The 22427-nt window shown below is 38.0% G+C and overlaps 1 protein-coding gene across 1 annotated transcript in view; it reads left to right on the top strand.

Annotated features, from left to right (window-relative positions):
- Positions 1 to 19114: 19114 nt before the first annotated feature.
- Positions 19115 to 22427, top strand: part of Ccni (cyclin I) — a 37227-nt gene continuing 33914 nt past the window's right edge. Inside the window, exon 1 of the mRNA XM_003477593.5 lies at positions 19115 to 19291. The gene's annotated coding sequence lies outside the window, so the exon portion shown is untranslated. The remainder of the gene's footprint in view (positions 19292 to 22427) is intronic.

Consider the following 22427-nt stretch of genomic DNA (forward strand, 5'->3'; position numbering starts at 1 on the left):
ATGGGAAGTTATTCCCTGTTCCTAGATTGACAGAAACAATATAATCAAATACAAGTCAAAATACCAATAGCATTTCTCACAGATCTAGAGAAAACAAGTCTAAAATTCAAATGGAACCAAAAGAGACCCACAATAACAAAAGCAATCCTGGGCAACAAAAGCAAAGCAGGAAGTGTCACAATCCCAGATTTGAAATTATTCTACAAAGCATCTGTCATTAAAACATCATGTACTAGCATGAAAACAGGAATATGGATCTATGCAAAAGAAAAGAGGAAGCAGAAACAACCTCAGGAATGTCCAGGTATTTGCTCTTTGATAAAGAGGCCAAAGATATACACTGCTTCTTTAATAAATGATGCTGGGAAAACTGGATATCCACATGCAGAAGACTGAGTCTTGACCAACACAGCTCACCATGTACTAAACTAAAATCAAAGTTGATCAAGCTCTAAATATTACAACAGAAATAATCTGCTGGAAGACAAACTAGATAAAACTCTTGAAGATATTAGCATAGGCAGGGACTTTCTGAACAGAACCCTAGTTACAAAGAAATAATTCAGAGAATAAATAAATGAAATAATATCAAATTAAAAAGTGTCTGCACAGCAAAGGGAACAACCAACAGAGTGAAGAGACAACATAAAAAATGGAATAAAATTTTGCCAGCTATTCTAGAGGACTAATATCTAGAATATATATAGAAGTCAAAACACATTAGAATCCACAAAATAAAAACCCAAGCAAAAAAATGGTCAACCTAAATTAGCAGACACTTCTCAGAGGAAGAAGTATGATTGGACAATAAATACATGTAAAAATGTTCAATATCACTGCCCATTAGACAAATGCAAACTAAAACTACATTGAGATACTATCTCACTCCATCAAAAATGTACACCAAACAATAAAATAATGACAAATTCTGGCAAGGGTATGAGGAAGAAGGAACTCTTCTACATTGCTGGTGGGAACATAAGCTACTATAATTACTATGAAAATCAGTGTGGTTTTTCCTCACAAAACTAAAATAGAAACCCCATTTATCCAGTTGTCACCCTCCATTGTATTTTCCCAAAAGAGTTAAAGACATCATATTACAGGGTTACATGACTATGCATTTTTAAAAATTTTTTTTTATTAAGGAGAAAAAGAAAAAACAGAAATAGGATACAAGTTACACAGAATTTCAGAAAAAATAAACAATAGGAAATCACTAGTTAATAGATTACATATTATTATCTTACAAATAGTTGTTCAAGTTACAAAATTAAAGCATATAAAGTGGGCTTTCAAACAGTGAGACTGGAAACAGTTTTGTTCAATGATCCAACAAAACTCAGTAATATGGTTATCTATCTTATACACTTAAATATATATGCAGTTATATTCTTTAGAGCACTTTCTTTTCCTTTCTTTTGTACAATGACAATTACACATTTTGGGTTTTATTACTCCCACAGTTCTTATTACTTTTTTTTGAAGAGAGTAAAACCAAATGTGACATAACAGAACAGAGTCAGTCAAATCAAAAAGATGAACATAATAGATAATGTAAAAACAAAATACTAAGTGATCAACAATGGTTACCATACTGCCTCTTGCTATCTTAAAAAGAATTGCCTACATCATCAGTTATAATAAAATTGAACAAAACAGTAAAGAATAAAATCAAAATATTGGAGACATTACAGGGCTTTAAAAGAAGATAATAGTCAACCGGAATGTGTGTCACAATGAATATTATTGTCTTTACAGTTGTTGCCTATACTTTCGAACTTGGTACTATCAAACAAAGCAGAATAGAGGAAAATCAGTCAAAGCAAGATGGTGAGGGCTATGCAGGGTTCCAAATCAAGTTAATAGGAAATCAAAGTGGGTTACTATAATGTATCCTGCTATTTTTATCTTTCCCTTAATTAAAAAGAAAAAAATAAAAAAGTAAATAATTTAAAAAAAGGAGACTGAGATAAAAGAGGGCATAACAACAAAACAGCGCAGGTCAAAGCATAACCATTTAAGCAAAATAGTGTTTCACCACAAGACATCCCGACATAAGAGTAGTTACCATAATGTCTCTTTCCTTGAAATCTTTGAGTATAACTTCATATACTGTAGCACCAAACATATCAAGACAATGTAAAATCATTCAAGAGAATGACAGTATTACAAGGTATTTAGAACCAACTATCAGAAAATGAACAATGGTTTCTGTATAATCTCCTTGTCTATAAAAGTTTTTGCTTATATTATCATATATAATAAAATCCAATAAGATACAACCTGTTAAGACCGATAGAGACAGAAGAATATAAGTTTGATGGGACTTCAAAACAAGATGATACTAAATCAGCACTAGCCATTATGATGTCTTGTTTTCTCCAAAATAGCTGTTCCTACCATCCAATCTTCTCTGCCTCACTTCTGGTGAGCTCTTTTTCTGTCGTTTGTTGTCAGTTTGTCTTCTTCATTTTGCTTTCTGCTCCATTCATTGTGGCCTCTCTGCCAGTGTTTCTGAAGTCTTGGTATTTTCCTTTTTTAGACTATCCTGCAGTATTCTCTGTAGAGTGGAATTGGTGGTTGCAAATTCCCCTAGTTCCTCTTTATCCTGGAAGCACCTTGCTTTTCCATCAATTTCTAGGGACAGTTGTGCAGAATATATCAATCTTGGCTGGAGGTTATTATCTTTCAAAGCCTGAATTATTTCCCCCCATGTTCTTCGTGATTTGATGGTTTGTGCCAAGAAGTCTGCTGTAATTCTGATGGGTGTTCCCTTGTAAGTGACCTGTTTCTTGTTTCTGACGGCTTTTAGTATTCTGTTCTTATATTGGATTTCTGGAATTTTGATTATTATATGCCTGGATGTTGCTCTGTTTGGGCTGTAGGTGGCTGGGGTCCTGTATGCCTCATACATCTTGAGTATCTTTACCTTTTGCTAAATTAGGGAAATTCTCTTGGATTATTTCTGTGAATAGCTTTTGTAGTCCATTTGTTTGTGTCCCTACTTCTTCTTTTATGTTCTTAATTCTTAGGTTATAGATCCTCTTATCATCTTCTAGCCTTTGTATTATTGCTGTTTGTTTTCTTGTTATTTTTAAGAAGTTTTTCATTTCATGCTCCCATATTACAAGTCTGCCCTCCAATTGAGATAATCTATCCTAAGTTTGTTTCAAGCTGTTATGCCAGCTTTCGATAGAGTTTTTAGTTTCCTGGTAATGTCTTTGAACCTGCTTCACGTATTCTATGTTTTCTCTATTTTCTCCATCAAACAATTCTCCCCTTTTTTCTGTTCTTCCATTCCACCATCTGTTTTTTCTTGGGCAGTGCTTAGCATTTCTCTAACTATTCTACTTATATCTTGCTTTATTTCATTAAATACTTCATTTTTAAACTCATCTATGAGGCTCTGGAAGTATTGCTTTATGTCTATTGGTGCCATGCCTGATATTGCATGTTTTCTGTCTTCCTTTGCATTTCCCTTTCCTGGATCAGTGTTCTCAGGATTGGGGATTAAGGACCCTTTCTTGATGCTTCCTCTTCCCATACTTTTTGTTCCTTCCATGCAAGTGAATGTAGAAGGCCCAATTTTTTTCTCTTTTTCAGTTACAGTTTGTTTGAATTGCGCCAGCTAGGTATTCCTGCCCACTGCAGTGTACTAGGGAGACACAGACCTGGGCAGCCTCTGCTGGGCCCGCCCCTCCAGGTCAACCTACCGAAGGCTTCACTGCTAGGGTGCACCTCCAGGTGCTGGGACCTGGGTTGAGCTAGCCTACTGGGTCTTAGTCAGCGGCATCACGCAGTCCAGGTACTCCCCACCAATTCCGCTTGAGAGGGGAATATGTGACTGAAGTCACTGCAGCGCCCTGTTCCGCCAAGTCGGCCTGGCCCCAGTATGTCCTTTGCTGGAGCCTCCTACTCTATGAAAGGGTCCCCGTCCGCTCACTCACCACAAGTCGATGTAGTGCTCCCTGCTAGTCCTGCTCTCAACTCCATTCACAGATTCCCGCTCTCAGAGCTTTCGTGCGTCTCTCTCCCTGCCCTGCAGATTTGGACGCAGCAGCAGTAGCAGGAAATTCAAATCATGGCTTCCACTGGCGCAGGTTCTATCTTCCACACTGAGATTTTATCTGTTCCTGTTATAGCACCAGGATTGGATTTCCTGTTGGTTTCTCTTAGCTTACTTCATTCCTGGGTTGGCAGGGTGTATTTCCCCTTGCTTACGACTCCTCGTACCACAGCATTCCTGGATTCTAAGTGGGGTATCTCAGAGAGCCTCTGTAGTTGCTGCTATCTATCCACTGTGTTCTTCTTGATGACTATGCATTTTTATAGCACTACAATTTATAATGGTGTATCCTCAAGAAAACATGCATGCCCATTGACCAATGAATGGACAAAGAAAATGTTTTTTTTTAATTTGAAGAGAATAAAACAAAACAAAGAGCAAAACAAAACAGAACAAAGTACAGCAGAGTAAAACAACACAAATAACACAGGATTTCAGAAAAAGACAGCAGGAAATCAGCAGTGGCTACCATAATGTCTCTTGTTTTCTTCAAAATAGTTGACCATACACTCACACACAATAAGTTAAAAAACATCAAAATAGTATAAAAGCAATCAAAACATAAGAATAAGAGTTGTAAGGGCTTTCAAGACCAGACACTAGGAAATCAATAATGGCTATCATAATATCTCTTGTGTTCTTCAAAATAGTTGTCCATATCTTCACACATTGAAATTGAATAATTAAAAACAGACTAAAACCAATCAAAACCAAGAATAAAAAGTATTATCGGCTTTTGAATCAAAATGATCAATGGCTACCATGGTGTCTCATTTTCTTCAGTGTAGTTGTTCAGACTAACATACTAAAATCAATTCTCATAAACTCTTTAGGTGAAGTTCTAGTCATATATAAGCGTATACATGTACATCTATCCTTTATATATTATAAGAAAAAACAAATGAACAAATAAATAACTATATCTAAGAGCCCAAAACAATAACAATGTAGGCTTTCAAAACAAAGTGGTAGGAACATAACATGTTTTGCTGTTTTGCAGTTATCTTCATAAGTCTTATTTGAATTACTAGATATAGTCATGCAAAATTGATCTAATCCTATGGATATTGTCTGTTTTGTTCCAAGAACTAAAAGAATTAGTAGTACAATCATCTTAGTAATCTTAAGTGTATACATATGAATTTATATCATTTCATTCTCTCTTCCTTCTTTTCTTTCTCCCTGAGTTATTTTATCCTCTGTGAGCAGTTTCTTACCCTTTCACAATATTTATTGAAGATTTTATATCTTATTTACTCTTTCAGTTTCTTACACTAGGAAGACAAAATGGTATTTACACATGTGAGTTTGATTTATTTCACTTATGAGTATGGTCACAAGTCACATCCATTTACTTATAAAAACCTCACTGTGGTCTTTAGTATTTCATTGTATAAAAATACCACAACTTTTTTATCCATTTCTCAGTTGATGGATATTTGGGTTGTTTCCAAGATTTCACTATTACAAGTTGTGCTGCTATAAACATTGGTGCACATACATCACTGTGGTTTGATGTTTTCAGTTATTCTGGTAATATGCCCAGAAGTGAAGTAGCTGGGTCAAATGGGATCTCCAATTCCAGCCTTTTGAGGAACCTCCATACTTGAACCAGTCTACATTCTCAACAATGCAGAAGAGTTCTTTTTTCCCCATAGCCTTTCCAGCATTTGTTATGGGTGGTTTTCTTGATGCTGGCTATTTTTTTCTGGAGTGAAATGGAATCTCAGTGTAATTTTAATTTGCATTTCTCTAATGACTAATGATGCTGAACATTTTTTCATGTATTTGCCATTTGTATTTTTTCATCTGAGAAGTATGTATTCATCTCAGATGCCTATTTTTGGATTGAGTCTTTGAATTCTGAGGGACTGCTTTTTAAAATTCTTTATACGTTCTAGATAGAAGTCTTTTGCCTGAGGGACAGTTGACTAAGATTTTTTCCCAATTCATGGGTTTTCTTTTCACTCTGTTGGAGATTTCTTTTGACATGATAAAAAATTTTAATAAGATGAGATCCCAGTTGTTGCTTCTGGGAATATTTCCTGTGCAGTTTGATTTTGGTTGATGAATTCTCTTCCAACCCCTATTTCTACCTATTTTTTCTTCCAGTATATTTAGTTTTTCTGTTTTAATATTTAGATCCATGATCCATTTTGACTTTTGTTTAATGCATGGTAATAGGCATAGGTCTAGTTTTATTTTTGGGTGTATGGAAAGTGAGTTTTTCTAGCACCACTTGTTAAAGAGGCTATCTTTCTTCGAGTGAATGTATTTGATTCCCTTGTCAAAGAGGTGGCTGAGTGTGTTTGTAATTGTGGTTGTATCTTCTAATCTATTCCATTGACTTTCAGGTCTGCTTTAATGCCAGTACTATGCTGATTTTATCACAGTAGCTTTGTAGTATAACTTCAAGTCAGGGATTGTGATGCCTCCTGCCTTGCCTTTGTTGCCCAGAATTGCCTTTGCTATTCTAGACCTCTGGTTCTAGATACACTTTAGGAATGACTTCTCTAGATCTGTGAAATATGCTAATGGAATTTTGATTGGAATTGCATTAAATCTGTATAACAATTTTGAGAGAATGGCCATTTTCACAATGCTTGCTTTGCCTTTCCATAAATAAGGAATGTCTTTCATTTTCTGAGATCCTTTTCTATTTCTTTTATCGAAGTATTATAATTTTCACTGAACTTTGTTTGACTGATTTTACTTCTTTTGTTAGATTGATTCCTAAGTATTTCATTTTTGGTGATGCTGCTGTGAAAGGTGAGGCTTCTCTTATTTCCCTCTCCGTGACTCTATTGTTTGTGTATAGGAATGCTATTGATTTTTGAGTGTTGACTTTGTATCCAGCTACATTACTGAATTTGGTTATTACATCTAGAAGTCTTTCAATGGCATTTTGGGGCTGTTCCATGTAGAGTATCATGTCATCTGCAAATAATAATAGTTTAATTTCTTCCTTTCCTATCCTTATTCTTTTTATTTCTCTCTCTTGTCTAAGTGCCCTGGCTAGTATTTCCAGCACTATATTGAATAGGAGTGGTGATAGTGGACAGCCTTGTCTTGTTCCTGATTTTAGAGTGAAAGCTTTCAGTTTTTGACCATTTATTATGATACTGGCTATTGGTTTGTTATAGATGGTTTGTATCAGATTGAGGCAAAGACCATCTATTCCAATTTTCCATATGGTTCTTATCATGAATGAGTGTTGGACTTTATCAAAAAGCTTTTCCTGTAGCTATTGAGATGACCATGTGATTCTTATCTTTGGTTCTATTGATATCACATATTCTGCTTATTGATCTGCATATGTTGAACCATCCCTACATTTCTGGGATGAATAACACTTGGTCATGGTGTATGATCTTCTTGATGATTTGCTGCCAGTGTGCTGTTTGCCAGTATTTTATTGAGAATTTTTACATCTATGTTCATTAGGGAGGTTGGCCTGTACTTCCCTGTTTTGGTTGGGTCTTTCTCTGGCTTTGGTATTAGAATAATACTTGCTTCTAGGAATGAGTTAGGAAGAATTTTTTCCCTTTCTATTTCATGGAAGAGTTTGAAGAGTGTTGGCATTAAGTCTTTTTTGAATTTCTTGAATTCAGCTGTGAGTCCAACAAGACAAGACCTGAGCTTTTCTTTGTTGGTAAGGTTTTACTTACATTTTCAATTTCATTAACTGAAATTGGATTATTCAACAGTTTTACATCTTGATTCAGCTTTGGTAATTCATATGTTTCTTTTAACATGATAAAAAATTTTAATAAGATGAGCTCCCAGTTGTTACTTCCGGAATAACACAAATCTTCTGTGTTATCAAACCTATGAGAATATAGTTTTTCAAAGTAGGTATTAATGATCTTCCGTGTTTCCACAGGGTCTGTAGTGATTTCATCCTTTTCATTTCTTATTGCTTGAATTTGAATTTTTTCTTTCCTTTTGAAAATAAGGTTGGCTAGGGTCTTACCAATTTTATTTATTCTTTCAAAGAACCAACGCTTTGATTTGTTCCTGATTTTAGAGTGAAAGCTTTCAATTTTGACCATTTATTTCTTAGTATCTCTTGTATTGATTTCCACCCTGACCTTTATAATTTCCTCCCTTCTTTTGGCTTTGGGCTTGGCTTGATCTTCTTTTCTAGATCTTTGAGGTGCAGCACCAAGTTGTTTGCTTGTGTCCCTTCTGTTTTCCTGATGTGAGAATTCACTGTAATAAATTTTCCTCTGATGACTGATGACATTCCACAGGTTCCAGTAAGATATACTTGTTATTGGGGCTGGGGATTTAGCTCAGCAGCATAAGCACCTGCCTTGCAAGCAGGGGGTCATGAGTTCAATCCCTGGTACCAATAAAATTAAAATGAAAAAAAAGATATACTTGTATTTTCATTTACTTGTAGATATTGTTTAATTTCTTCTATGATCCATCGATTGTTCAGGAGTATAATATTTAATTTCTGTGTGCTTATGGAATTTTTGCAGTTTCTTTTGTCATTAATTTCCAGTTTTATAGCACTCTGATCAGATAATATGCATGGGATAATTTCAATTCTTTTGTATTTAATTAAGCATGTTCTATGGGCTAGTATATTGTCTATTTTAGAGAACCTCCCATGTGCATCTGAGAAGAATGTACATTCTGATTTTGTTGGGTGGAACACGTTGTACACGTCTACCAAGTCCATTTGTTCACAAGTTTGATTGAATTTTATATTTCTTTGCTGAATTTCTGTCTAGTTGATCTCTTTGTATCAAAGGGGGTGTTAAAGGCTCCCATTATAATTGTATTATTATTTATTTGATTTTTCACTTCTATTAATAGTTTTACATAGCTGGGTGTTCCCATATTTGGTCTGTATATATTTAGGATTGTTATCTCTTCCTCTTGAAGTTTCTCCCTAACTAGTGTGATCTTTTTTTATCTCTTCTGATCATTATTGGTCCTCGAAGTTCACATTGTCTGAAAATAGTACAGCTATACCTGCTTTGCAGGGGTTCTTATTTCATGAAGTATTGTTTTCTATCCTTTAACTTTCAATCTGTGAATTCCCTTTTGGGTTAGATTCTTGTATGCAGCATATAGTTGGATGTTGTTTATTGATTCATTCTGCCAATCTGTTTCTTTTAATGGGTAAATTGAAGCCATTTCCATTAATGGTTATAATTGATATATATTGGCTCATTTTTGTTATGTTTTCTTTCTGCTGTTGGTTCTTTAGCTTTCTCCTCTCGTTTATTGTCTGACCTGCTTTAGTGGCTTTTTTCTGTCGGTGTTCATGGAGTTGTCTATCTAGACTATCTTTCAGTATTCTTTGGAGGGTTGATTGTGGTTATGAATTTCTTCAGCTGTTCTTTGTCATGGAAGTATCTTATTTTTCCACCAATTTTATCTTGACTATTTTTATGTCTATCTAGACTATTTTTTATGTTTATCTAGACTATCTTGCAGTATTCTTTGCAGGGTTGGTTTGGTTATTATGAAATTCTTCAGCTGTCCTTAGTCATGAAAGTATCTTATTTCTCCACCAGTTTTAAAGGACAGTTTTTCAGGGTACATCAATCTTGGTTGGAAGTCATTTTCTTTTAGGATTTGAAATACTTCATTCCATGCTCTCCTTAACTTCATTGCATGTGTTGAGAAATCTACTGTGATTCTGATGGGCTTTCCTTTATAGGTGATCTATTTCTTTAACAGCTTTCAATATTCTGTTCTTATGTTGAATTTCTGGGATGTTGATTATCATATGTCTGGGTGTAGATTTTTTTTGGTTATGGCTAACTGGAGTTCTATTTGCTTCACTTATTTGTGTACCAGTTTCCTGTCCCATGTTTGAGAAATTTTCTGCTGTTTTTTCTGTAAATAGTCTTTTAATATCATTTGGGTTACCTTTTTTATTTACACCTATCGATCTTGTGTTATTTTTTTTTTGCATCGTCTTGCAACTGTTGAAGTGTTATTTCCTAGTTCCTTGTTATTTTTTTTTAATTTTTTTTGTCTTTTTCCTTTTTATCAGTACCAGGGATCGAACTCAAAACCGCCTGCTTGCAAGGCAGGCGCTTATGCCGCTGAGCTAAATCCCCAGCCCCTTCCTTGTTATTTTAATAGATCTTTCCTTTCTTGTTCACTAGCTGCAACTTTGTCTTCTGTATTTGTCTGAAAGTCTATCTTCACATTCATTCATGTGGGTTTGCCAGTTTTGATGGTAATTTTGATTTGCTGGATGTCTCCTTGAATCTGTTTCATGTATTCTTATGTTGTTCATGCAAGGTTTCCATCTTTTTGCAGTGCTCCTTGATTTTTTTTTAGCTAGATCTTCTTTAGAAGTTTTCATCATTTCTCTTATTATGCTTATCATTTCATCTTTCACCTGGGAGAGTCTGACATGAGTTCCTTTATAGCTTCCTGAAGTTGCTTCTTTACTTCAGTTACTATCATTTCAGAAGTTTCAGGTGTATGGCTTACATTTTCTTCTATGTGCATGTCTCCTAGGCTTGTTTGGGATGGGTTGGAAGTTGGAGGTCGCATTTTGCTCTTTTGTTTTGTCATTTTTCCATATTCCCCTACTGGCACTTAGAGATGCCCTGTATGGAGATGCACACTGGGTGAACCTTCAGCACTTTCCATGTGGCTCACCAAAGTACCTCAGCTGCTTGAGATTACTGGGAAAGGCCCTACCATGTTCTGAGTGGTAGTAAGGCTGAATGGTATGTGGAACATACTGGCCAGGCTTTCACCTCATGCCTATGGCACACCAAATCTGCTCCCTGGCTTCTTGGGGTCTTTGCATGTGGCTCCACCAGGTTCTAAGCAAAGACCTTCTGCTGCACAGCTAGGTAGGGATTGCTATGGTAGGCTTCAGCTCACAGGTGGTAGCTCCCAGTTACCTGGAAGATACTTGGCAGGGCCTATCCAGGAACCAAGTGACTAAAGGTCCCACAATGTTCAGAGACTCTGGTCAGGGCCCCACCAGGTTCCAAGCAAAGTCCTACAGCAGCACAGTTAGGTAGCGGTTGCTGTGGAAGGCCTCAGCTCACACGCAGTGGCTCCCTTCTACTTGGAAGTCACTGGGCAGGGACCAGCGAGGACCAGAGTGATGATCCAGAGGTCCCAGAGTATTCCAGAATGATGGGCAGGCACCTACCAGGTCCTAGGCAGAGTCCCATGGCTGTATAACCAGGTAGGGATCTTTGGGTCATCACTCATATGTGGTAGCTCCCTGCTACCTCCAAGTTGCTAGGCAAGGCCCAGCCAACCAAAGTGATGACCCAGAGATCCCACAGTGTTCCAGGATGTTGGCATGGGCCCACCAAGATCCAGACAGAGTCCCAAGGCTGCACAACTTGGTAGGGATCTCTGTGGCAGGCTTCAGCTTACATGCAGTGATTCCCTGCTACCTGGAAGAACAAAACGTGGTATTTATACATAGTGGAGTACTAGTCTACCATAAAGAAAAATAAATTTGAGGCATCCAGAGGCAAATGGATTCAACTTGAGAATGTAATGTTTAGTGAAATAATTCAGATGCACAAGCTTAAATATCACATGGCTTCTCTTATGGGAGAAACTAAAACAATACATACATATATAGAGAGAAAAAATTAGAACAATACATATATATATATATATATATATATATATAGAGAGAGAGAGAGAGAGAGAGAGAGAGAAAATAGATGAATAGGAAGTAGGGTGAAGTTCAAGTAATTTCCTAAATTATCTACACTGTTGTTTCAAAACTGTTTTAAAATATATGCTAATTTGTTTTATTTATATTACTTATTTGTTCATGGGAAGGAAAATTTTGTCCTTTTGTCTCTTTTTTGTAAGTCTTTTTGTGTATGACTTGTACTTCGAGTAACAGTCATTCTTTTAAAATCATGATGCACAGTCTACTATTGCTATTCTCTAATTATTTTGTTATTAAATTTTGCTTTATTTTCCAGAGAAGAGTGATTTTTATGTTTTCTTTATTAATACCTACTTGTATTACATTAAGATAAAAATTAAAATGATTATAGATTTTATAATCATAAATTTGAGTTCAAATCTCCCATTTACTAATTGTATACGTTAGAGAAGTCACTTTACCTGTGTGTCTCACTTTCATCTTTAAAATGAGAATGACAAACTGGGCATGGTGGTGCACCTGTAATCCCAGCACACTGGAGGATGAAGCAGGAGGATTCCCATGCTTCAAGGCCAGCTGGGATACATAGTTCAAAGCCAGCTTGAACTATATGGTAAGACCCTGTCACACACTCTATAATTTTGTATCTTTTGTTTCTTTTCTTTTTTTTTTTTTTTTTTTTTTTTGGTACCAGGGATCAAACTCATGACCTAGCGCTTGCCAGGCAGGCTAAATCCCCAGCCCTGTTCTTTTGTTTCTTCCATTTCTGCCCGCCTATATGTGGTCATTTTTAAGTGCGTGTGTGCATGTATAGTTTTGATATTCCTGCCTTTGAGCACAATTCTCTTCCTTTCAATAGACTTGGTTTAATAAATTGCTTTAAAGGAAAAGAACATGGCAGTGATGGTACAAAACTTCCCAGTTTAGGTCATAAAATGCCTGTGGCTCTCCTCTCAGTCTCAATGTTTCTCTCCCTGCCCCTCACCTGTCCTATTACTCCTTACTGGAATGCCTGAGCTTAGGCATCCCCATCATGAGGCTTACAGAGTAGAACTGAGCCTCCATCCTGCCTTTGGCTACTGAATGTGGAAACAGATTCTTCTCCCCACCTGGTGGCTTCAGTCCTGACTAACAACTCCATTGTAACTTTGTGAGATGCTGAGCCAAAACCCCACACGAAAGTGTTCACAAGTTCCTCAGCCTCAAAACTGTGAAAACAAATATTTTTATTTTACACAGTTTTGAGTACTTCATTACACAGTAAATTACGCCACTCAACTCAGATTTATAAAAGCATCACTAATGCACCAATGTCTCCCATTTTGCCATTGTATTTTGCATATTGATACAATATATATGCCATATTAACAGTGCTTTTGTTTCTCTCCCTCTCAAGGGTTTAAGCTGCATAAAACCAGGTCATTGTTAACTGTACTACATCAAAAAAAAAAAAAAAAAAGAACAAAACAAAACCTTAAGCTTGATATACAAAGGCTTTTTAAAGCAGTTAAACAAAGAATTGCTGTTGGCTATGTGTCATATGGCATTTTGAGCCTTTTGCAAATATTATCCCATTTAATCTTCAAAACACTTTAGCCAACATAGTATTATTACTACCTTCATTTTATATGTGAGAAAAATGAGGTCAAATTATAGACAAGTTGAGTAGTTTACCCATGGCCAGACAACTGGTAAATGTTACTGAATTAAAGAGGAATGATTGTTTTTTATAGTTCCACATTTTATTCATCTTAGAATCTTTTATAGTGCCTTGTATGATATACAACAGTAATTCAAATATTTGCTAATTTACGGTTTCTTTTGGAGAATAAAGTCTTGCAAACCTTGATTGTGGATAGTTTAAACTGACTCTCAATTGAAATAAAAAAATGATTACAGTCAACATGAGCCTAAAATAAATTTGGATGATTTTTTTTTCACCTGCCCTTACTTCACAAGGAAAAAAGGGGGACAGAGTTTGGTATTTTGATCACATAATATGCCTAAAAATGATTTTAATTAAATGTACTAAATTTAATGGTTTAGGATTCAAAACAGTTTTGTGTGGTTGGTGCTGGCTTTGTTCTTTTGTTTGTTTGAGACAGGGCCTTGCTGTGCAATCCAGGCTTTGAACTCAATGTGTAGCCCAGGCTGGTCTCAAACTTGCAGCAATTCTTTTTTTCAGCCCTAAGGGCTGGGATTACAGGTGTGTGCCACCATGCCCAACTAGCAGGAAGGGTTAAAAAATGACAACTAGATCAAAACAGTTGTTAACAAGAGTAATGCATGTTATTTTGGTATACTTTCTCACAACCTAAATAAAATATTTCTACAGAACCCTTTTGAGATATAAGTAGGTGGCTGCTGTCTTAGTTCTCCTAAAAAAACTCCTCCTAGTAAAAGTATGAGACCAATTATTTCTCCTGGTGAGGTCTTTTTTAAAAAGTACCCACATATGAGAAGCCTAATGTCAGTTTACAGTTACAGAGTTGGCCAAAGCCTGGAAAGCAGTTTGATTCTGACAGGCTCTCTCTCTGTGAACCTTTCCCTTCACCTTCATATTAATTAGAAAGTGTTTACATTATCTGGTATTGAATGAGAATTCCTTCTTTCTTGCTATGATGGCTGACAGGGGAGGTGTATTCCTCTTACATTCTGCCTCTGTACAGATAAATGAAAATAAGTATTTTCGAAGCTGTTTCTAGACTCAAGTGTAGGCAGATGCTAAAGATGTGATTCTAATGTCTAAATCATTTCCTTTGTTCCAGTAAGCAGGACTATTTCTCTGACAAGATACTATCTTTACTAACTATCATGTGAAAACATTACCTAAAAAATTCATTTAGGACAAACAAGATTGGAAATTTCTATCACTGACAATTACACAGTTTTGCTGTCTTTACTTGTGAAAAGCTCTGGAATTCTGATTGTATGTCTTGAAAAACTAAGAACAGACCACTTTGCACTCCCCAATTTGGTCCCCTTTAGCGGTCCTAGACTTTCGAGAAGGTCTCACATTAGGTAACTTTGCATTTTGAAACCCAAGCCCTTAAAGGTAGCAGTTTCACAAGTGCTTCTTTACTACTCTGCATTTGAAGCAAGATTTCATGACTGTGCCATAAAATCAAGCAAATATAAGAAATTTTGTAAGAATTTTTAATAAACCCTTCTCAAAGAAAAAACTTTTTAGAAATACAAATAACTGCTATTTTTTTTAAAAAAAGTAAGTTCTGTTCTGAGACTAAAGACAAGCCAAAAATGACTATGGGGTATTTTTGGTCTAAAATTTGTGTAAGCCAGAACCATCCAAAGAGCAAGACAATAAGGAGTGGCTTGCAAGTGCTATACTCTTCAGGGTCAGGAAAGCAGGGGTTCAACCCTGGGGGACAATCTTTGACATATGTTTTACTTCTTCATCTTCTGTAACATGGAGACAATTTTTTTTGAAAAGCCAATTATAGAGGGGAACTGAGAATTAAAAAATAAGAGACTACAATAAAAATGCTTAAATGCTTGGTATATAATTAGTCATCAGTATGGTTATTATTCTCAAATGTCCCATAGAATGGCTAATTTTACTATTTTGAATAAAAGAGAAACATTCTGAAAAAATATAAATTCCTTATCTCTACCTGAAGATTAATGTCTTCTTTATAGACTTTGTTTATTTTCAGAGGGGATTTCATAATTTTTGTAACCAGAATTTATTATAAAAATACAGTTTGGAATTTGTGTTGGTTTTTTTAAGACAAGGTCTCACTATGTAGTTCAGGCTGGGCTTGACCTCACTACGAAGCCCAGGCTAACCTTGAACTTTTTGACAATCTTCCTGTCTCAGCCTCCTGAGTGCTGGGATTACAGATATGTGCCACCACACCTGGCTAAAAAATAATCATTAAGAAAAAATATGTTGTTAAAGTCTTCCAAATGAATAGTGAAAACATAATTTTTCTTTGTATAACTTGCTCCTTACGGACCTATTATTTATAGTTATACTGTGGATTAAATTGTCATTGGTAATTTCCCAGACAGCAAGACAGTTCTAAATAAGCCAGAACATCAAAAAGAGTAAGTATATAAGTATATAATTGAGTGAGAGCTCTTAAATACTCCTGGTTATATTTTAATTGGCTCAATCTTCATGCCAAACAGTTTGGCAATTTGATACTCATTTAAAGCCACAAAAATGTAAATAACATTGGACTCAATAACCGAAGAGATAGTACATACATTTTTCCCTTTTTTTTTTTTTTTTGGTACTGGGGATTAAACTCACAACCTCACAAGGCAGGCACTTGTGACTGAGCTATATCCTCAGCTCCATCTTTTAAAGTAATAGCTTTAAGGCTATTTAGTTTACATACCATACAATTTATCCATTTAAAATTTTCAATTCACTGGGGGTTGTTTATTTTAGACAGAATCTTAGTATGTAGTTCACCCTGGCCTTGAACCCTCTATGTTGTCCAGCTTAGCCTTGAACTCAAAATGACCCTTGTGCCTCATAGCCTCCTAAGTGCTGGGCTCACAGGCATGCACAACCATGCTTGGCTCATTGGTTTTTGATATATTGAGCATTACCATCACCATGATCAATTTGGGAACATTTTCACCACCTCAAAAACAAACTCCGCACCTTTAACTATCATGCCTCAATCCAATGTCATGCCTCAGCTTTATGCAATCACTCTCATCTACTTTCTATCTCTACAGCTTTGCCTATTCTTAACATTCATAGAAATAGAACCACAAATATGGTCTTGTATGACTGGCTTGACTTGGCACATTTTCAAAGATTATCCACATTATACCACGTTTCTTTTCTCTGAGAAATATTCCATTGAATAAATATGACATACAATTATTAACTGATGTGTGTCCTAGTTTTGTTATAATAAAATAACTGGGATTGGGTAATATGTGGAAAGAAGAAATAGGGTGGGGTTTTTTGTTTGTTTGTTTTGGCTAATGGTTCTGAAGTCCAAGGCACGGTGCTGGATTCTGCTTCACTCCCAAAGAAGGCCTCACAGTGGGAGAGAGACTGGGTACCTGTGGAAGAGTGGAATGGATTACACGCAAGAGAGCCAACTGAGAAACAACTCCCTCTGCGACAACTTCTTTCAAGAACTAAGGCATTCCCGTGAGAACTAATGCAGTCTCTGAAGAAAGCCATTTGTCCCTCTCAAAAGACCTCGTGCCTCTCAGCATTAATACTTTGGGAAAACTGGTCACAATATAGGCTTTGTTGGGGACAAACCATATTCAAAGATTCAGAGATTTGGCTTGTTTCACATTTGCTGAATGTTCATAATGCATGTAAATTTTGCATGGATATATACTTTCATTTCTTTAAGTATACACCTAGGAGTACAACTGTATTATTGTGTGCATGACACACGCATTGCTGGACAATCAAATACATGCTCTTGTGCATTCTATGCAAGCGCATTACTACTGAGCTACACTGCCACCCCTCTCATGCTCCAACAAGAAAATTCTCAACACCCTCAGTATGGTGTTACCCTCTTCATAGAGTATTTCCAGAAAAATGTTGGCTATGCAAAATGAAGACCACGATACAGAAAAAGGCTGCAGGAAGTGAAAACAGCAGGGCACAAATGTAATTTACTTGAAATCCTTCCAGGGTCTCTCAAGGAGCTTTCTATTCTCTACTAGTCCCATGTAATCTATCCTCTGCCTTCCGTTTCGGCCTCAGCTCGCTCCCCATCAATTCTGTAAGGACCAAGCACACTGGTTTTTTTGTGGTTTTTATATTTGCTTCAGAGTTCCTACACATGTTGCGTCCTCTGCCAGTACTATTTTATTCTTTGCTCACTGGTTTCAAGTCTCATCTTAAAAGTTATTTCAGAGAAGCCGTCTCTGCTAAACCAAACTAGGCAAGAGGTGTTTCCATAGCAGCCTGCACTTTTCAGTCTTACTATTACTGTCTGATACTGATCATTATTTATTCAGTCAGCAATCAAACACTGACAGCCTTTTACACACACAGCAAAGATTCCTGCCGCCTGTGAGCTTATATTGTAGAAAGGGCGCACATGCACAAGTAAACAAATCAATGCATACGGTAACTGAGATACTCCTTCAAGACTGGAACTATTTCAGTCTTGGTTATTTCGAGTCTGCCAGAGTCTAGCAGCTGAATAAGCACAACACTACTTACTTTTTCCAGTGACTATTAAAATAGGCATATAGAAGACAAAAATGGAAAACACAAAGGAGGTCACTTCTTTAAATGTTTAAGGGTTTCCCCCTTTTCCAAGGCTTTTTGTAAGACTACATATTCTTTTTGTCTTAACAGCAATAAGAAAGATAAGCAAAAATTGCCGTTTGTAGTGGAAAAAAAAAAAACTCCAGCTAAAACATGTTTATGTTGCCACAAACGCGTTTCAGCCCTAATGACAAGTCCCTACCAGAAGCCCAAACCCCGCGCCTAGCGGGCGGCGACCCCGAGCACCGAGGGGTGGCCGCAGCGTTCAGGAAGCCTCTCCACTCCGCGGTGCGGGAACCTACGAATCTAATCACACGTCAATGGTAAGGAAACACGCAATTATCTGAAAGGTCAACAAAGGAGGCAAGACGTTTATACAACAGCCTGCCAGCTCTTCTCAACCAAGTTCCCCTATAAGCTCCGGAGCTCAGTTGGGTGGCCAAAGGCCGAGCGCCCACGGTGCGGAAACAACGGACCACCGAATGCCCATCCCCCCGCCCGAGCTCGCTCCGCTTCTTTCTTCCCCGAGGCGCATGCGCAGCGCACTCTCCGGGCCCCGCACACCTCTCCTGCTATCCGAGAAGAGGGTGACGTCATCTCTCGGCGGCTTGATCCTTCCGCTCCAACAAGAAACGAGTCCGCGCACCTTTGCTCAATTTCTGCCCAAGGACAGTATGCTCCCTCCTTCCTCCGTAGTGCTCACGACTTCCCCTGGTCCTTCCTGGCCACCCAGCGACGTCTTCTTACGCTTGTTGGTCCGGGAAGGTGGCGGGAAGGGAAAAGGGGGCGGGAGAGAGGCAGGTCGCATTGTTTACAAAGCGGCCGCAGTCTGGATTGGTCCGCGAGGGCGGGGCCAGGTGGCTGGATCTCCTTCCCCTCCCCAACCTTCCCGCGGGCGGACGCGGCGGCGCCTCGCTCTCGCCTTTTCTTATTTTTTTCCCCCCTTCCCCTTTCCTTTTCTTTTCTTTTTCCCCTTTCCCCCCTTTCACCATTTCCCCTCGGAGGCGCTTCCCCCGGGCAGGGGCCGAGCCGGTCTCACCCCCCGCCTCTCCCCTGCCCCCGCCGCCCTATGGCGAGAGGGAGCCCCCTCCTCACCGGGGCAGTGGCGGCGGCGGCGGGCACAGGCCCGGGGTCGTCATGGAACTGATTCGCTGACGACCCCGGCCGCAGCCGTGCGTTCCGCTCGCGCCCTGCGACCCCGGCCCGGCCCCCCTTCTCCCTCCTTGGCCTGCCGGGTCCTCGGTCCGCGCGCCCCGCCGCCGCGCGCGGAGGGAAAGAGAAGGTGACGCCCCGGATGCCCCCGTGTCACCCCTGGGAGGCCTACTGCTCCGCCAAGGGAGAGGAGGAGGAGGAGGAGGAGGTGAGAGCGAGGAACCGCCGCGTTGCTTCCGGAACTCAGGACGCCCGCGCGTCCGGCACCTGCTCCTCTACAGAACGGTGGCGCGGGGCTTGCTTGCAGCAGATGTTCCCGTCAGCCCGTAACTTTTCTGTAGCTGCAGCGCGGTGTCTGTCCCGGGGTGCGTCGTTTGCTTGCACAAAGCGGGAACGCGCCCCCATTCCCAGACTCCTAACACCCTAGGGGCCCTTGAAACCTAACTTAGCCTCCTGGTCTGGGTGGATTGGGCGAAGCGCCAGTGCAATGGAATGGTGCGGGGAGGAGAGCGTTGGCTGGGACTGGTCGGGCTGTAGAAAACGTGAGCTTTGAGTTGCACCCTGAGGAACAGGTAAAAATCCCGGATTTTGAAATCGGCCAGAAGTCTTTTGTTGAGCTAGGGGTTCCGTTGCAGATCATTTTTGCAGGAGTTGAGAATTGGGTAGCAAAGTAATGTAAGGTCTCTGTCAGGAGGTAGGACACATTTAGACGGAAGGATTTTGAGTATTGAGAAGCATATTTCGTTTTTATTCTGTCGATGAAGAGCCACTCAGCGCTTGAGCAGCAACACTTGATGAGGCTTATTATCTGCCAAGCACTGTTCTTCGTGGTTTGCAACTCCTTTCAGTCTCTCAAGGAGTCGTTGATGATGGGAAAAGCCTCTTTTACATGCGAGAAAACTTGAGACTGACCCCACAAGATTAAGTAACCTTTATTTTTAGATAACTTTTTTTTTTTTTAGCTATCAGAACCCGCTGGTCAGAATTCAGTCTGTTATGCTACGTGGTCTCTGTCCTGAAAATGAATTTGTCGGAAAGATTAACAGTAGTGTTACCATTTTCTAGTGGGAGTTTATATGCCACAGAAAAGAGCAGACAAATAGAGTAAGAAAGAGCGGGTGGGATTTAAATTGGCTAATCTGGGGGGGAGAGTAACCATAGTCTTGAAAAGTTTCTTAATACTGGTTTCTTATAGTGATTTTGGAACGGCAGATTGTAGACATGATCTTAGTTAGAGATGATGAGGATTTGACCTAGTGAGACCTAGAGAACTCTGCTGCACATCCTTGTCAAAATTGGACCCTGTGTGCGTGGTTTACTCTGTGTAGTACTTCAAAAATGATTATTCATCTTTCTGTGCATGCGTGTTCATGTTTAAATCCAATTTAATAAGGATTACATGAACTTTCGAGCTTTCGACGACAGCAGACCAAATACGTGATAAACATTTAGTGAATGTAACCTATTATTAAACACGATGCTAAACTTTGAAAAACGAGTGCCATCCAGGAACTCACGGTTTAGTAGAAAAGGTGGGTCTACAAATGCAGAAAGTAGAATTATGTCCAAAATTAAATGTAGAAAGGCAGCATACAACTGCATTAGTTCCAGAGGGTACTATTATAAATTGATGCCAATTTTAGGCAAGAAAGTTTGAGGTAGAGAAAGACATTTCAAGTTGAAAACAGTACATAGAAAGGCATGATGAAAGAGCACACTGTTTTTGAAACTAGAATACCCTATAGTGTCTCATTGCTAGTGCTTAAAATCAAGGAATGAATTGTAGAACTTTACATTCTTAGGGTCACAATAAATTTCTCTTTTTAAAAGAGGAACTAAGAATCCAGAGTTCTTAGTAATACAGTGATTACGTATTAGTGAGGTTTATTTTGTACGGGACTGTGCCACACACTTCCTCAGAAAAGGAGCACCAGTAAGTGTATCTGTATTACCGCTTATGCTGTGCAATAAGCATTTTATAAACTTTTGAGTCAGAAATTAGGGTATTTGGTAAGCATGGAGAAAACATGGTGCAGTTGAGAGGATGGGAAGAGAAAGTTGAAACTATCTTGAACTTGTGTGTGGAATATTGCAAAATTCAGTTTGAGCATTCCTAATTTGAAAATAAATGCTCCAAAATCCAAACATTTTTAATGCTGACCTGAGGCCATAAGTGGGCAATTCACAGCCTGAAAGTTTGTTCCATGACAAAATTACTGAAATCTTGCCCCAAATTACCTTCAGGCTATATATTTAAGATGTGTATAAATGAATTTCTTGCTTTAAGTTTGGTCCCAGATAGCCCTAAACCTAGAAAAATCTGAAACACTTATGATGCCAGGCATTTAGGATAAGGCATACTAAGCCTGTATAATTTTTTGTTTTTATTAGCTAAAAAGCAATCAGAATTCTCCATATAACTAAGAATATACATTAATGTAATACTGTTATACAGCTATGTTAATAAGAAATAAAATTGTATTTTGTTTTATTCCTTATCTAATAATCTGTTTTAACCATAAAATAGGCTTGTGCATAGTCCTTAAAAGAAGTAACTGAAACCCATATTGTATGAAGATAGTTTCTGCTTCACTGGCATTCTAAAAAGCAGTGTAAAAAATAGTGACTTCCATATATTATGAGTATTTGGTCTTTTATGCTTTGTTTTCTTTTTTTCTCCCTGGTGTGTGTGTGTGTGTGTGTGTGTGTACCAGGGATCAAACTTGTGACCTTATGCTTTCATATACTGTGTTATAATCCTCTTAAAATTATCAGTGTATGAATCATAAGCATAAGGATATGTTGTTACAGAATCACAGTTTTCAATTTTAATAAATTTAGCACGGATTTACTTTTGCATGATCTGCTGTCCGTGTTATATTTGTGTCATTTGAACTAGCAATGACATTTACAGCATTTATGTTCCTCCACTTCAGGAGTGAATCAGGTTAGATATAGTGTATGCTAACATTTTTAAAACTATAGCCTCATTTAGTCTGAAGCATATCCACAGTTGTGCAACACTGACTTGTTTTCATTTTTTTATTTGCATTGTTTTTAATATTTTTAAAAGGTTAACAAAATTGAATACTTCTTACATTTACCTAGTGCAAGCAGAATTTTTTTAAAAATCAGTAGTGTACTGTCTTATGTTAATTGATGTGTTCTTTTTACCACTGAACAAGTCTTGCAATTATTATGTTGCAGAATTTAGTTTGTTGATATTTTGTTGAAGAATTTTACATCTGAGAGATAATTTTCTAGTGATGCTTGTCTGGTTTTAGTAGGATAATAATTGGGCTGTACGATTTGTTGTGAAAGTTTCCTCTTGTTTTTTGAAAGTT

Source organism: Cavia porcellus, unplaced genomic scaffold (assembly GCF_034190915.1).
Source record: "Cavia porcellus strain 051 isolate PalLab524CR breed Dunkin Hartley unplaced genomic scaffold, mCavPor4.1 scaffold_4, whole genome shotgun sequence".
Lineage (NCBI taxonomy): Eukaryota > Metazoa > Chordata > Mammalia > Rodentia > Caviidae > Cavia > Cavia porcellus.